Source organism: Sander lucioperca, chromosome 9 (assembly GCF_008315115.2).
Source record: "Sander lucioperca isolate FBNREF2018 chromosome 9, SLUC_FBN_1.2, whole genome shotgun sequence".
NCBI lineage: Eukaryota > Metazoa > Chordata > Actinopteri > Perciformes > Percidae > Sander > Sander lucioperca.
Window position 1 is genome coordinate 33323179 of NC_050181.1, and position 17049 is coordinate 33340227.

At 41.6% G+C, this 17049-nt stretch overlaps 1 protein-coding gene and 1 non-coding gene across 6 annotated transcripts in view; both read left to right on the plus strand.

The window, feature by feature from the left end:
- The window catches only part of cadm3 (cell adhesion molecule 3), a 99895-nt gene that overhangs the window by 17511 nt on the left and 65335 nt on the right, over window positions 1-17049 (plus strand). The gene's annotated exons all lie outside the window — the stretch shown is intronic.
- Window positions 279-408, plus strand: LOC116040908. Its single transcript, XR_004102786.1, has one exon.

A 17049-nucleotide genomic window follows, 5' to 3' on the forward strand; every position in this document is an offset into this window, starting at 1 on the left:
GTTTTTTTTTTTTTTTTTTTTTTTAAATATGTTCCACCTGTCTTCTATAAAAGCCTTCAGAGTGTGAAGCATCCATGAGGCCAAAAAGGAAGTCTAGTCGAGTTGCCTTTCATTTACAGCACCAAGACAGTGATTTCTCAAACTTGATGTCTGTAATGATTTTTCTCTGACCTTCAAATCCTTCACATAACACTTGATGTGATGGAGAACTCAATTTACAAGGAGGCATTTTTGTTTTTTTAAACTTTTGTATGGAATTGCACAGAAATCTGGTTTTCATGACTAGTCTCGCTGTGCCAGACCTTCCTCCACAGTGTTGTGGAGGAGGGTCTGGCTAGTCACACAGCATTCTAGGATGGGAGAAAAACTTGCTCTGGTTTATTGGCATTTCTTTAAACCAATCACAATCGCCATGGGTGGCGCTTAGCACAATAGCAAATATAGCCTCATGAAGGAACTTGTTTTGGTGGAACGTTTTAGTCGTGCAACAGAAAACTCAGATTGGACAGATAGTCTAGCTAGCTGTCTGGATTTACCCTGCAGAGATCTGAGGAGCAGTTAACCATAGTCCTCATAAATCCACCGGAATGTAAAATGCCAACACAAAGACAGCGGAAGGACATCCGGCCGAAAAGAGTGAAATCTAGCGGAATTTCCGGCATCAACGGAGCAATCCTGGAAGTGGAACGTTGTGGCTATAGACTAGAACAAGACTAAAAGTCAACGTCCATGCTAGCTGCTCTGTGAGGCTGCACCTACTCACAACATGCTCACAAATATGATGCTTAACATGCTGATGTTTAGCAGGTCAAATGTTTGCCATGATCACCATCTGAGATTAGTTTGATTCCGTGCTAACATTTGCTGATATTTGGTCATAAAATATGGAGTAAAGTTTGACCTTATGACGGCATTAGATGAAAATTTAAGACATCACAAAAGTTATTGCAATTTTTCTTTCGAAGAACATAAACTTTGGTACCAAATTTCAGAGAGAGAGTAAATACGAACTCTTAGTGAATCTGAAGGACCAACAATGTCAATTTAATGATCATTAAACAAAGAAAAATAATTGCACAAAAAAAAGTGAAATCATCAGAGTAACATGATGTCAGCATCTCCTCCTTTCCCACGTTCTTCCTCAGCTGTGTTGTAGTCTGAGTGTCAATCCCAGAAGCCCCTGGGCCCAGGCCAATAGACAGTCGACAAATTCCCATTTGGAGCGGAACACGGCTATAAATGCGATTGGGTTGGATTTGAGTCTGCTCTCCTGGCTTTGGATTTGAATAGAATAGAGTCTGTCCTCTCCTCTCTTTATTTTTGCCTGCGTGGCTTCAGAAAAGCAAGATTAGATGGAGGTAGGGAGGGGAAGAGACATACAAAGAGAGGGAGAGAAGCAGAGTCAGGGGAGAAATAAGAACTACAGAGCATTCATGGGTCTTTAAAATTGCAAAAGCCTTAAAATAAAGCTAAATTTCAGGCCTTGAAAAGTGTGAAAATGTGTTTATGATAACTTTCTTTGTCCTGCATGTCTCCTCTTCGATTATTTCAGAGCAGGCCAGGGTTAGCAGTACAATAGGGCTGTGTTATGTTTTATTCATACTTCTTGCTTTAGTAAACAAAATTAGACTTAATTTTCCTTTAACAAATAATTTCATGTTGTTCTTTTTATTAAACTGGCCATTCATAATTTCAGACTTTTTATTAGCTGTTCTGATTCGCAAATAAGTTGCTTTCGACAGTGTTGTATTTGTAGCATTTGATCTGTAAACCCTTGCCACGTGTTGACAATAAAGTAATTAGTGTAAACAAATGACTATAACCAGGAAGATTGTCAGCCTCTCAGGGCCCCTGTGCTGCTCTGTCCTATCAAGTCAGATTGTTCAGGAAATCTGATAGTTTGCTCACAACACAAAGAGTTTGGGTATAGGGTATAGAAACAGATCCCCAGTGATACACATACATGTATTATTGATCCTGATTTTTAGAGGTAAGAAATGCTACATGTATCCAATTTTGATATGATTTGTTTAGACTCTTTGAATTCATTCAAACCACAAATAATGATTATTTCATACTATGCACATTTATTTATAAATATATAAATATTTATAAATATATAAATATATATATATAATCTACAACTCTGTACATTGTCCATTCCACATTGTCATACTGCTGACACTATAACATACTGTATCTGTGATTTATCATAGTACTATCACATATCTATATTACTTTAGGGAATATATGGATTTAGTGGTGCAATATTGTTCACAGCGTACAATTTTATCCCTGGAGAAATAGCAGCAGGCCTGCTGGTTACACCTGTACAGGCTAGTACATGTGCTCACTTGAGAACACCTTGACACTAGGGGTGTAAGAATACATCGATCTGGATGGACATCGATTCAATCCTCAACCATCCAATATTATCGATACAATCTTGTATCGTGTAATCTTCGGTAATATACTAATGTCAGTGATCTTTGCACTCCTTTGACCTGCATTTCTGCCAAATGAGTGGCCGGTGGGCAGACAGGTGGCTGGTCATCTCACTTGCTGTGGACAGGACACTCACCGGCATCTTGCTGGTGTTTGTTTCTTGCACTTGAGGTTTGATCATTGTGCAGTTTGCCAAGAACATTTCCTACTGACATCATTTTCACATCCAAAATAAAACTGTGAAAAGCCGTTTTGGTTTTGTCTTTCCACTTTTCCATCAATCACCGCTCTGCTTTTGGTTGAAATACACACATAGTTTACTGATTTACATGTGAACAAATGCTGGCTCTATACACGCTAAAAGTATTTTTTTATTGAAATGGAGTTTGGTGGGTTTAGTGATAGCGATCTCGGAGCTGTTTCTAGTTAAACAAAGAGGATTTTACTCTTTTAAAAACGTCTAGGCCTATCTCTGTAGGGATTCTTTCCAAAATGTTGTCAGTCACTTAGAATAACAATCTGAGCCTGTCAGTGGCAAAAAACAGCACTTTTAGTGGACGGAATTGACGATGCACATTTGCCCCATAGGGTTACATTGCAGCTAGGTACGCAGCTGCCGGTCACAGCATTCTTCTTGCTAAATACTCTTCGGTCATATACTGTAATGTCAGTGATCTTTGCAATCCTCTGATCTGCGTTTCTGCCAAATGAGTGGCCAGTGGGCAGACAGGTGGCTGGTCATCTCACTTTCTGTGGACAGGACACTCAGTAGCTATGTTTCCATCCACTTGTCAGTCAAATTATCTGAAGTTTGCTAAAAACATTCATGCGAATAAAGCCAGTGAGAGTGTGTTTCCGTCCAGCGGCTTTAAAGCGAATAAAAACCTGTTGCATGATGACGTCACATGCTGTTTTGCGGTCAAATTGGTATATGGAATACATTTAAGACCTTTTAAGGTGTTTCCATTCTTTTTCGCATTGAATCACACAACATTCAAGTAACATTTGCGAACAAAGTTTTGATTGCCAAAATGGATCGCGCCATCTACAAATGATTAATACTGCACAAGTTGTAATAGTGCTTATGTGCCAGCTGATAGTGACATATCAAGCTATAATAAGACAACAACGACGCTATCAAAACATCGCTATGATGATGCAGATAAGTTATGGCATTTCTTAGATTTTCTTAGATCTAAAATAGCCGTTATATTTAGCTGGTAAATTAACTTTAAAACGTATCTCGTTCGTCCACTTATATCTGTCTTTGTTGACACCATGTCTGCAAAGAAAGCGGAAATACATGACGGAAATGATCTAAAACATATTCTTCTTTGTTTTTGATGGCGATTAAAACGTAATCGCAGTTCATTATTTATTCAGCAAATAACCAGTTAAGAGAAAATCCGATGAGATCGAACGTACAAACTTTGTGTCAATAAAAATGTGTGGATGGGAACATGGCTAGTGGCATCTTGCTGGTGTTAGTTTCTTGCACTTGAGATTTGATTAATGTACACTTTGCCAAGAACATTTCCTTCTACTGACATCATTCTGCTTAAATGTGAAAAGGTCTCAATAGTGGGGTGCTCTTCTTTGCTGAATCCCGTAAAGAATATGTGGTGTAGGCTCATAAGACATGCACTTTAATATTGCCTATAACTTCAAGAAATCTGTAATTATTCTTTATGAAACCTGCAGAGCGCCTGTGGAAGGAGAGACAGAGAGAGTGCTGTTGCGACGGAGATCTGGGTTATTTCAGGATGGTTGTCTTGCAGTCTAATGTGGTTTGGCACTTGTGTGTCTAGTCAGAGTTAGATATATGGCTGAATTTGCCTTGAGTGGCTGGCTGGTTTCTAAATGGACATGCTCTGGTTTCTCTGGTTGCTGATTGCTATTTTCAAGACTTTTCCTCCTTCTTCTGTGTCCCCCTTTGTCTTATCTTCGCTGCTTCTGGTCGTGTCCTCCTTTCTCCTCTCCTGATTTAATTTTCCTCGCTTTCTCTTTGTGTTAGTCTTTTCTCCTCTTTGTTTTCCACCCTTTTCGAATATCTCTCCCACATTCATTTATTTTTGGCCTCTCTGTTTCCTCTTTTTTATTGTTTCTTTGTCTTTTTGAAGCTCAAGTCCCACCTTTCCTTCCCTGCTTCACTTCTCCTTTCCCTACTTTGTTTCTTCTTTTCTTCCCCATCCTTCCCGTTCATATGTTTTCTCTCTTGCTTTCTTCCGCATTCTACCATTCCCTTTCCTTTCAACTCTTTCTTTCTTTCCTTTTTTGTTCAGTCACCTTATTTTTTGCTATTTTTTTCTTTGTCTGACCTCTTCTCTTCTTATATGTCTAACCTTTGCTCTGTCTTCTATATTTCTATATCTCCTCCCCTCTCATCACCTTTAAGTCCCTTTCTCTGTTTCTTCCAAGCTCTCTGCTTTCCTGTCCTCCCCTTTTCGCTTTCTCTCCGTCTTGTCTTTATCCACATCTCTCTCCCTTCCTGCCTCTTTCTCTGCTCTCTCGCTCTGTTTTTGTGCTTGCTGTTTTAGCATACTCTGCAGGGAGCACTCCTGCGATGCCAATTATATTGACTGAAGAAAGAGAGGAAGGAGGGAGATGGGTGGAGGAGGGAGGGTTGGAAGACCTGTGCGTGCATGCATGCACAACAACACACAAATACACACATTCACACTGATGGAGAGAATGAATGAGGGGGGGATTGGGGCTTGAGAGCACAGGAGGAGCAGAGAAGGAAGAGGGGAATGATGAAAGAGGGGGAGAGCTGGGAAGAAGAGGACAGAGAGAAATTGGAGGAGAGCGAATCTGTCTGTGAGTGTAATAGTCTCCCGCTGTCCAACCCAAGGGAATTCACCGACTGCAGAGGAGAAGAGAGAGAGGTAGAGAGGCACAGATAGAAAGAGAGAGAGAGAGGGGATGGAGAAGGGGGGTAGGTGCAGATAGAGAGATACAGAGGGAGAGAGGGAGCAGAAACAGAGGCAGACGGCAGGAAAAGAAAGATGACTTCAGTGCTTTCTTCTCGCAGCTCAGCTTGTAGGGCTCCACTCCAGGCAAACGTGGCTTGTGACATTAAATAAGATTCAGCGTCATGACTGAGTGTATGAATGGAGAGCATAAGTATATCATAGTAATGTGCTGCTCTACAGCAGCTCAGCCCGGAGAACTACTTCTAGCATGTCTGTGCAAGCCTGTGCACTGGAGGTTTACACCGCATGCACTTAAGTTTATTGTCACTATTGTGTGAAAATGGTCAGTTCACCCAAATTACCAAACACATTTTCTGACTCGCCTCTGTCTGCTATGCAGCTAGGTTTTATTTTTATTCACTAAGGTTTTGAAATATCACTCTTCGGTACAGTGAAGGTGAATGGGATTTCATTTTTGGTGCTTACAGCATTGAAAAATACATTTAAAAAAATCTGCAGGAGTGTGTATAATAATGTCCTCATTACTCTGGATAATCCAAAGAATGCACTGTGCACAGTTTTTAATGGTACAATTTTATTCCAGAGAAATGATTATTGATTTTTTAGCACCACAAACCTCAATTCCATCCAATTCAACTCAAATTCTATTCAATTCTTTTGAACTGATGTGGCAGCAGAAATTTCACAGATGGATATCTCAAAGCTGGACCATTAAACCACAACTAACTATCTGCATGGTTAGATTCCACTAAAGGTTGGTGAAAAAAATGTCTTTTGTGTGAACTGATCCTTTCACTCACATTGTGATTGCTGTGGAAGGGTTTCGTGCTCCTTTTGAAACGTTTACAAAATGAAAAGTAATCTTTGCAAACCTGTTTGGGAGCTATGTATGAGAATAAGCAATTTCTATTTGTTGGATAGCTAAATCTGAGACCGTCCTCCCAAGAAAACGACACAGTCAGTTCTTTCAGTATGTGTCCCAAAACAACAGATACACATGTTAAGAGTTGGCGGACAAATGATGGCTGAAACACATCTTTTTTGTGTTCACTATGATAGCTCTTAAGTTCACCTTCTGGGAACCAAATAACTGAGTTTTTCATGTAATATTGTGCATTTTCTCTTCTGTTTTAGTTTTTTACTGACTTGGAAAGTGTACAGAGACTTGATGTGCACTTTAATTAAAGAAAAACATTGGAAAAAGCACCAAAAATTCAAAAAAGTGCCTAAAACATTGAAAAAGCAAAAAGTGATACAAATTTTGAAAAAACCCACAAAAACTTTTGGGAAAAAAGCAACCAAAACAACAAAAGTGTATTTTTCATGGTTGACAGGAAGACAACACAAGGCTTAACACATTTCATGTTGTTTTTATTGTGTATGTAGATACTTAAGAAGTATCACAACCATTCCAAAGGACCTAGATATTTTTTTAAAAGGGAAGCTTAGAAAAGAGTCACCTGGGAATGGGTGAAAACGGAAAGACAAATTTAGGGAAACTTTTACAAAAAAAAACATCAGATATAGATATACAGTACTTTAAACTCCATTGGCAGTTTTTCATAGTTCCTGACAGTTTTAGATTGGGTGTCACAAGTTTTTCAAATGACATTGACGGTACAGTGCACACACATCTGCACAGTCTACTGTACATCCATCATGCATCTGTGCTTGTGTGTAGGGGGGTTTGGTGTTTACCCGGCTTTTTAGCTTGACATATACCTTTTATGATATGGATTTATAACACACATTAGGAGTTGGATGATATATCTGGCTGGTATTTTCCTTTTCATACCGGATATCAGGTAGTTATGCTGATGCCTAAATGATGGTTCCCCCCTGTCCACAGCAGCAGAAAAACATTCCGGAATGCAACAAAATGTTATTCCTAAGCATTGATTCCTTCCGTTTTGTGTTGTCAGAATAATATATCCCAGACTTTGGCCTACCATTGGATCAGAGTAATATGCCGACTGATCTTAGGGAGCTGCTAAGAGTTTTATGATTAGGAAAGGGCCGTTAGTGTTCTGTAATGGTTTCTGAGGCTTTTTCACCCTGACAAGAATAAAAATGTCCATAGAAATACTGTGTAGTGACAAATTCAATTTGATTCCATTGTTTGAATAAATTACAGCTAGCAGTATCAAATGGATGTCAGTCACATTAAAGTCTTTTAAGGAATGCAACAAGGACTTTTACTGAAAGCACAGCAGATGATAGGTTACATAAGTGGTCCTTTGTCTTATGATTGACACTGACCGGAGTTTCTCATTCTTCTTTACCCACCTATTTACTATATTTACTGTAACATCACTACTGTGCATTATCCTCGGCCTGATGTATTTATAGTGTGTGTAGGCTTGCGTGTTAACGCTGTGCGCCACTGTGCTCGCATTTTTAAAAAATGATTAGGGTCCAGGGGTCGTTTATGGAGCTTCCAGGAGATCTCTAGCAAACAATATATGGTTTAATTTCTCAGTAATTGAATTCAGATGCAATTTATTAATAATTTGCTTGTTTGCAGCGTTAAAAAAAACACTGCTAGAATCTCCACATTTCATCCAGATGTCTCCATCATATATGCCAATGCCGTGGCATTATAGTTCATCCCTCGTGTCAAGTAGGTCACCAGATGGTCACACGGCCGCGCCAATTCTCCGATGTTGGTGGCCATGACAGTTGAGACCATGTGGTGTGACCCTAATCAGTCAATTAGCCCACGAGGGGCGCCCTAACGATGTCTGGAGCCGCCACGCCACTCAGTGTGTGCACGCAGATAGAAAACGACGCAGTCCGGCCTCTATTGTTTTACTGTCTGTGCCTGCGCTGCCATTGTTGGAAGCAGGGAGCCCCATCCCCCTTCCTCATCTTCTTCATCTTCCTTTCCCTCGCTTTGCTGTTCCATTGATCTCCATTGTCTTGATTGGGAGTGACAAACTGTGGGGGCCAGTTTGAAAGGTTGCGTTCGTTAGTGGCCATTCGTCGTTACAAAGCATACACACATTCCTGCAGACATGATGGGGGAAGAGAAGGGGGTTTACATGGCCACACACACACAAACACACTGGTGGACACACATATTCTCAAAGTGGTCCCTGGAGAAAAGAGACATGCCTGGATACAAGGAAGAGAGCGTTCCAATACACTGAGAAACACGCCTCTAACGAAGGGGAGACACATCCTACACACACACACACACACACGCGCGCACACACACACACACACACACACACACACACACACACACACACACACACACACACACGCACGCACCGTACTCCAAACGGTCCACATTAAGATTTCTGTTTCCAACCGTGCTTTGTCTTTCTGTGCTATTTCCAGGCAGACACACAAACATACACACTCTCTTACAGTATACACACACACACACACACACACACACACACACACACACACACACACACACTCGTCCTTTCATGTCACGTGACGCAGCAGTCAGAGACAGAGAGGAGAAGAAAGGAAGGAGGTCTACCTGAAACAAAACATCCAGCAGAACATTCAGTCTCATGTAACACAGCAACAATTACACGATGAAGAGAGAACACGTTTATTTGTGATTTCAAGTGGAAGCAGCCAGGCAAGAGAGTTGGCATGATTCCAAAGAAACTGACTTCAGTAGCACCTCAAAGTATCCCAGTTTGCAATACGACTATCAGGACAGGTTTTTATAATTATGCATGGAAAACAACGCAACGTCTTACAAGGCTGAATGCAACGCTGATTTTCAAAATAGTTTAAATGGAATTTTCGATCAAATGTGCATGACAACAGTCATGAAGAGGGGTGATTTAAACTGAAAAAAAAAATAGATTGTGTTTTCCAACCACATCTAAAGGTAAGTGTTAACCTTTTCCGAATGGCCACACTTAAAGTTGGGGAAAAAAAGCCTGTCATTATAGCCTGGTCCTGGCTGCATCACACTGACTACCTGATCTGTATTCAAGAGCTCTGTGTCTTTGTAGTCTTGAGGTGATGAATCATACAAATGGGGATAACAGGGCACACTTTTATACAGTCTCTCTTCAAAGGCATTCATGTTGTTGCAGACGAAAAGTGATGGAAGAAGTTGTTTGAAGAATAAAAAAAAAAAACAAGAGGCTGAAAACCTTCTCTTAAAGGGGTTTCTGCCTAAAATATCCAGTATTAGCAGTATTAGTAGTAGGGCTGGGATAAAGTAATTGATTTTCCAATTAAAATCCATCTTTGTTTGAGTGATCTGACATTGATTAATAAAATCCCAAAATCGATCTTTTATTATATGCCTTTTCACCATGGATGTGGTGAATTGAGCCCCTTTTGGGGTTGCTTGTAGAATTTACAGCATAAGTTCTTTCAGACTCTCTTTCATATCCAAGAAAAATTGGTATTGTTTAGTTACTAACCTAATTAATATAGAATCGAATCGGAAATGTAATCGAATTGGGACCTTGTGAATCAAAATCTAATCATTGGGGATACCCAGCCCTTATCAGTAGGTCTCTACAGGGTTTGATGTCTTTATTAGGTAGACAGTGCCATGATGTTTCAATGTAAATGACCTCTAATGTAAAACCTCTCTCATAGTTCCTCAATTAAATGAGGATTGCCCATCCATTCCCTTACTAAAGGTGAATGTGGGATCCGTCGATCTTTTCAAAACAGTGTTTGTGTACAGACAGTGCTGCCAAAACCATCTGAAAAATACAGCTCTGTTTGTTTATTCTGCAAGCTCATCTTGGACATTGGACAGTTTATGTGTGATGCTTCACTAGCTGTTGATTTTGGCTAACGTCGTCCATTAGCCACCTAATCTCATCCCCTCTCAATTCTAAAACCCCCTCCTGACTGAAAGCCCTGCTCTTTGTTTGTGCCACAGGATGACATTTCAGTTGTGTTCTGCATTTTCCAGAAGGAACCTGCTCTTTGTTTGCGTGAGTTGGATGGGCCTTCAAAGTAACAGAGACAGAGAGAAGTACCTGGAGTCACCCATGTCACAAAACACACCAACACACACCAACACACACCTCCACCTCTCTCTGGGCCTTCAAAGCAACAGACAGAGAGAGGTGTGTGTTGGAGTGTGTGTTGGTGTGTGTTTGTTCCAACGGACGACAAGGGCAACTCCATTTCTTAGGTCAAGCTTCGGGTCACCTCGGTTGCCCTGGTAGCCCCGTTCTGGCTGGGTTGCTTGGCAACAATCCTCTTTTGTTCCAAATGATTTAATTTGAAGCATATCTCCCCTCGTCACCCCTTTGCTCACTGGCTCACCCTTCTCTCTCGCTCTCTCTCTCTCTTCTTCCATCGCTCTCCCTCTGTCACTCCCTTTCTTCCTTCATCCTTCTCAGCCTTGCTCTCTCTTTTGCTAAAGCTTTAAGACTATTTCCACTCTTTCTAATCTTGGCCCTTCTGGGGGAATCGAGAGCCCATCCTTCTTGTGCCTGCATCCAGTATACAGCTGGCCTTTAAACAATATCACAGTAACCATATTTGAATATTTTTTACAAACAATACACTGTATATGTGCTAAATGGTCAAAAGTATGCAGGCAAGTGAACATTACTCTAGTATGTAGTGCTGGGACAATATGCCTTTGTCCCGATTTGATTCTTTCACAATACAAGGTTGCCGATTCGATTTGTATTGTGATTTTCATTTTTTTGCGATTCTACAGTAGAAGTATTGATTATTGTGATTTTCTTTCTCTTCTTTTACAAAAACAAAAGTTGAATAATACTCTTCTACAGACAATATATCATGAGACATTTCTAAAAAGTAATTGTTTTCTAAGAAGAATGCATATCACATGTCAGTCAGTCAGTCTGACATTTATTTCATTTGTAAAGAAGCAACATAACATGGATGTTCTGCATGTTCTGCTTTTGCTCTGTTTGGCTGGAAACGGATATGATGGAGTCGCCGTCAGCAGAATCGTATAAACAGAAAATATTTAGGTGAATCATTGGTAAAACAATAAATTAAAAATATCGATTCTTGGAAAAAATAATCAATTTTAAAAATCGTACATGCGATTTTTGTTTTTTCCCCACCCCTTCTAGTATGTAATAGCAGATCATGTCATTCCAAAAGCATGGGCATTAATCTGCTGCTGTAACATACTCTAAAACATGTCAAACAAAAAAGTTTTTTTTTTGTTTCTAATCATTGCTTGTTCAGAATCTTTAATCTAGATAACTGAATTTGGTGCAACAGTAACCTCATCGTGATATCATTCCGCTGAAAGACGAGCAATGATATTAAATTATCACCCAGTGTGCACGTCATTTCATGCTTATGTAAGAGTTTGTGTGTATGCGTGATAGTGTTTCCAGAACAGATTGGAAACTTTTTTCCTAGCATCCATTGCTGTTTTGAAAGATGGGTGTTGTCTGAGAGAAAGAGTCCAGGTTCTGAGACCCTTAGAGAGGCCAGTGATCTTAGCTAAAAGGGCAGACTTCTGGTAATTGACTACTCATTTCTTTAAGTGGCCTATTGGCACGGGAAGTCAGTGCATTTGCCAAGGCATTAAAGATTTCACTCTCTTTATCTTCCTCTGTGTGTGTGTGTGTGTGTGTGTGTGTGTGTGTGTGTGTGTGTGTGTGTGTGTGTGTGTGTGTGTGTGTGTGTGTGTGTGTGTGTGTGCGCGCGCGTGCGCGTGCACGTGCAAATAAACAGATAACGCCTGGTTATCTTTCTTTATTATCAGATGATGATTTCTGGTTGGTAAAGTTGGCGCAGTTCTTCTCTTTGATATCAAAAGCATCCCTCTGTCTCTGTCTATGTCTCTTCGTCTCTCTGTGTCCAATCGGTTCATTTTCAAAAGAAGCTTAGCTGGCACAGCTGTCAAATAATGAACAACATTTCCAAAGCCCTTGACACTGCATCACAATACAAGGAACGTATCAAAACAGTGCAGAGAGATGATTATAGAGCTAATTATCATGTAACAAGAAGTAGCTGACTAATGGGTTTCAGTGTAATTAGTGAATACATGAAGGGTGACATTACAGTATAGGTTCAGATTTTGTTTATGTACATTGAAAACGTTTTTGGTCACTAATCATTTCTTCTGTCCACACTAGCTCTTAAGCAATGCCTCTATTCACTGTAAAAAAGTGGGAGACGAAATCTAGACCTCATTCTGTGCTAAAGATGAGAGTTAATGCAAAGTTAATATGAAGCTTCATAGCTTCATAGCTGCATTCTGACAGTTGCATGTATGTTTATTCCTGGTGTTTTGTCCAGGCCCATACCACAAAACATAGCCACAAAATCAGATAATAATGCAGAACAACTCTCTCACCAGACAAGAGTGCTGATGAATGACTCTGCAAAAACCTGGGTTACATTTAATGCCAACCTCTTTTTTAACTTCTCACTTTCTGGTCTCCTGAATGAAAGTCGGACACCCATCGTTACCGCCTCACTGCAAATAGGGCACACTATTTCTTGCATTGTCACTGACTGTGGCACTGGCCATAATCACAAGGTGCAGAATCCTCCAATGTGAAAGTAATTCCTAGGATATTGGGCTGTGCAGAACCCGCCTTACTTGATATTGTACCTTATTTGTGCCAAAAACCAATTGACATGTAATCTGAGGCTTTTGGGGGATGTAATCCAGCCTTGTACATGCCAATACCAGGATGTATCCCTGCGCCATGGATCAGCAAGGGAACACTTTCCAAGCAAACACAAAGAGGGAATTTTGTACAAAAAAAGACTCTAACTTTGGTTTGACTAACTCAGTAATAATATAATGCTTATATTAACCAGCTGGACTTAAGAATGACAAAGGTAGATTTCATCCAACATCACATAGTGTCGCCATTAAAGATCAGACATGTATGGAGAGGAGGAATGGATGATTACATGGGCCGAAAACTTTTTCAGCATGCTTATTGTTGCTTATTGTATTAAGATTGACCCCCAAAAAATCTGAACATATCCTTTAACTCTCATCAGCTATCACTGTTGCTCTTTCTCTCTAACCCACTTCCACATCCCTTATTCAGTTTTTTTTTTTATCGGTCTCCTTTTTGACTTTCTGTCTTTCCACTCTGCTCCACTTCCCTCCATCTCGCTCTCATTGTTTTTTTATGCTCTTTCAGTCTTTTTGCCCCCTTTTCTAAGTCACCCTGTCATCTCTCCTCATCGGTCTCATCTATCTATATATGCTTATTTCTGCCATGTCCTTCGCTCACCTCTCACTCTCTCTTTCCCTATCTTATTCTCCCTGTTTTTCCCCTGGGCTTTTCGCCACCTCTCTCTTGCGCTCTCTCGCTCATCGCCCCAAGTCTCTCTGTCTTTCTCTTACTGGCAAATCATTATTCTTTTTTCTTTTGTCAGCAGTGATGCTGCTGCCCTTTTCTGCAAGCTGAACCCCTCTCCCCCCCTCCCCCCCCCCTCCCTCCCCCCTCCCTCCCCCCCTCCCTCTTTCATCCCGCACTCTCTTTTCTTTCTCATAGCGCTGTTCCAGTGGCAGGGTGGGGCGGCCGGCTTGGCGCCTCACTGCTGCTGCAGACACTGCTGGGCTGTGATGGGAGTGATGTGTGTGTGTGTGTGTGTGTGTGTGTGTGTGTGTGTGTGTGTGTGTGTGTGTGTGGTGGAGGATGAGGACGAAGAAGTGGAGGGGGATCGTCTGAGCTCTGAGCTAACTATGTTTGACAGGCAGCAGAGGAAGGGTGGGGTGGCAGGGTCGGTGCTGCTGGAGGTGGTTGGAGGGGGTACTTGATGGGAGACGGGTGGGGGCTGTTTTGGGCTTCCACAATCCCCTGCAAACCCTTAGCCCTGAGAAAAAAAGGCAGGCTGGAGGAAAGGCTAAGGAGTTTGTTTGTGGTAAGACGGCAGGCAGAGGTGCTTAAATCCCAAACACACAGGCCAATCCCACTCCCCCACCCCCCTTCACTTCCCCACCCACCCACACCCTCAAAGATTATAAGTTATTTGTTCAGTGCCCCCCAGATGACAGCGACAGGACAACCGAATGAGAGTCGCAACAACTGTTCGTCTATTAAAAGCTGCGAAGCCGCGAAAATCAGGTGGAAAACAAAGCCTTTCGCTACACCCGCTCCGCACTTCACAAGCCGGAGAAGTGTTTGTCTCGCAATTAAAAAGGGGAGGCTGTTACTTGAAAAAAAGACTTGTTTCACATTGCATTAGTATTTTTTTCATTCACAATCAAATATCTGGGTTGACTCACACCAGGCGTACAGTACAAGGGGGGTATGAAATGGAGAGAAGGATAAAAAAAGAGGAAGACAGTGGGGAGCTTGTAGAGTTGGGCAGAAGGGCACACACGCGCACACACACACACACACACACACACACACACACATTTATACTCATAGACACACACACACACACACACACACACATACCAAGGGGGATGGGTGGTGGTCAGAGACAGCTGGGCAGAGATGGATGGTGTGGGGGAGGTTTCTCTCTGTGTCAGTGTGTGTGTTTGTGTGTGTGTGTGTGTGTGTGTCTTCCTGAATCTGTCCTCTGTGCGCTTTGTGTGCATGTGTTTATGTGTATGTATGCCTCTTGTGTCCAACTGTATTGAATGCATTTTTAAGAGCATTTTTACGTATTTATGTCTTTCTGTAGTCTTAGTTGTTTGTGCCTGACAGACGTGTATGTCTTCCTGTTTGTATGTTTTATGACGGTGTGTGTGTGTGTGTGTGTGTGTGTGTGTGTGTGTGTGTGTGTATGTGTGTGTGTACAATTCAGGGTGGTGGGGGTGTGTCACTATGCTTGCAGCGTGTGCCAATGGATGCCTCTGTGTGTGTGTAATGGCCTGTATCATACCATGCCATATCAAACCGCACACTGTTTGCTGAATTTCCCATCAAATGTGGACAGCATCGCCAGCACCATGACACATGGCTCTGTCTGTCACACACCACAGCACTGCTCTCTGTGTAGCTGCAATACAATATCGATGCACACACCAGCATACACATGCGCACAGCCTCAACCACATGCAGATAAAAACCATCTCATAAATCACACAGATACTTCGTCCCACACACTTGTGCACAAACAGATAAATTCCTCCCTGCAAAACAAATATGACTGCACTTGAGTGCAAACACGCACAAACATCAATAGTAAGCTCTCTTTAGACTCACACATTATTCATTTGTGTGAGGAGATATGTTCATACTTTTCAATTATTCGTAATTACTTTCTTGCAAAGCAACTGCTACACCCTTATGTGCAAACACCATACACACATGGGGTGAGTAGTGTCGACACACAAACACGCACGCACGCACGCACGCACGCACTCGCACACACACACACACACACACCTACATGCTAAGGGTGCACACATACACTTGTATCACAGTAAATAAAGATAATTAACCCGTGCTCATAAGCAGCAACACTGTCAAGCTTCCCTTGGAGAACAAAAAAAAAGAGGGAACGAGGGAATTAAGGATGCTGAGAAGTAAATGAGATTATCGGGACTGGGAAAGGAGGAGGAGGAGGCTCGACAGAAGGGCGAAGAGGTGAGGGAGGACGAGAGGAAACCTAGGAGGACATCGGGGCAGATGGAGAGTATAGGCGGGGGGAAAAGATGGAGGGAGACAGATGGAGGAGGAAGGAAGAGAGGGTGAACATGGAGATGGCCAAAGTGGATTGCATTTTTCTTTTGAGTGAAGGAAGCTTTCTTTTTTTAATTGAAGGAATAGTTCATTTTTTTTGGGAAATAAACTTAGTTGCTTTCTTCCCAAGAGTGAGATAAGAAGATCGATATCAATCTCATGTCTGTGTGTCAATCTTTTGTTTGGGACTTGGTTAGCCTAGCTTTTTTGGGCTTTTCCGCCTTTAATTTTTGACAGGACAGCTAGGTGAGAAAAGGGAGAGCGAGGGGGAAGACATGCAGGAAATTGTCACAGGTCAGATTCGAACCCTGGACCTCTGCATTGAGGTATAAACCTCTCAGTATATGTGGGCCTGCTCTACCACTGAACCAACCCGGGCCACTACACAATGTATCTTTAACTGATACATACAAATGTATTTGGTTAAAGGAGGAGTTTAATTATTCACCCAGTACTTCTGTGTACCTTGATGCAACACCTGATTTTGGTCTCTGTACGAGCATGATGGTTCCAAACCTGGCAACCTCGCTGTAATGACAAAACTCCGGGTTGTTCCATTAATGTATTGAGAGAGCTGGATGTGGAGTTGCAAGTCAGCATTGAGGCCAATTTACCCCAGTAGGAAACCACGGTATTGCAACAGATTAAAATCCCCCTGCCGCCTTAAAAGGACATTCCCCACAGACTACCATTATCCAAGAGATGTCTGTAAAACAGAAAGGACACCATTATGGTTTTGTATTTGAAAACCTTCCTAAAGCTTAGAAAATATACTTTTATGTGCATGACATCATCCCACCGTCTGTGGACGGAGCAGCAGGTACCAGGAAGCGAAAACTTTAGCCCATCGCAATATCCTAGAGCCCACAGTTACGTACATTATACGTGGGTGACCCGAACAGTTACAAATAGAGAGAGAACACCATCACTGGCAGATGTGCCACCGTAGACAAGAGGTAGACTCGACCTGAAACAATGAAACAGAGCCAGATATAACTGGATATAATTTGAAGCCTCAGACATTTGAAATCGGGTGAACCTCTAGTTTTAGCACGTACTGT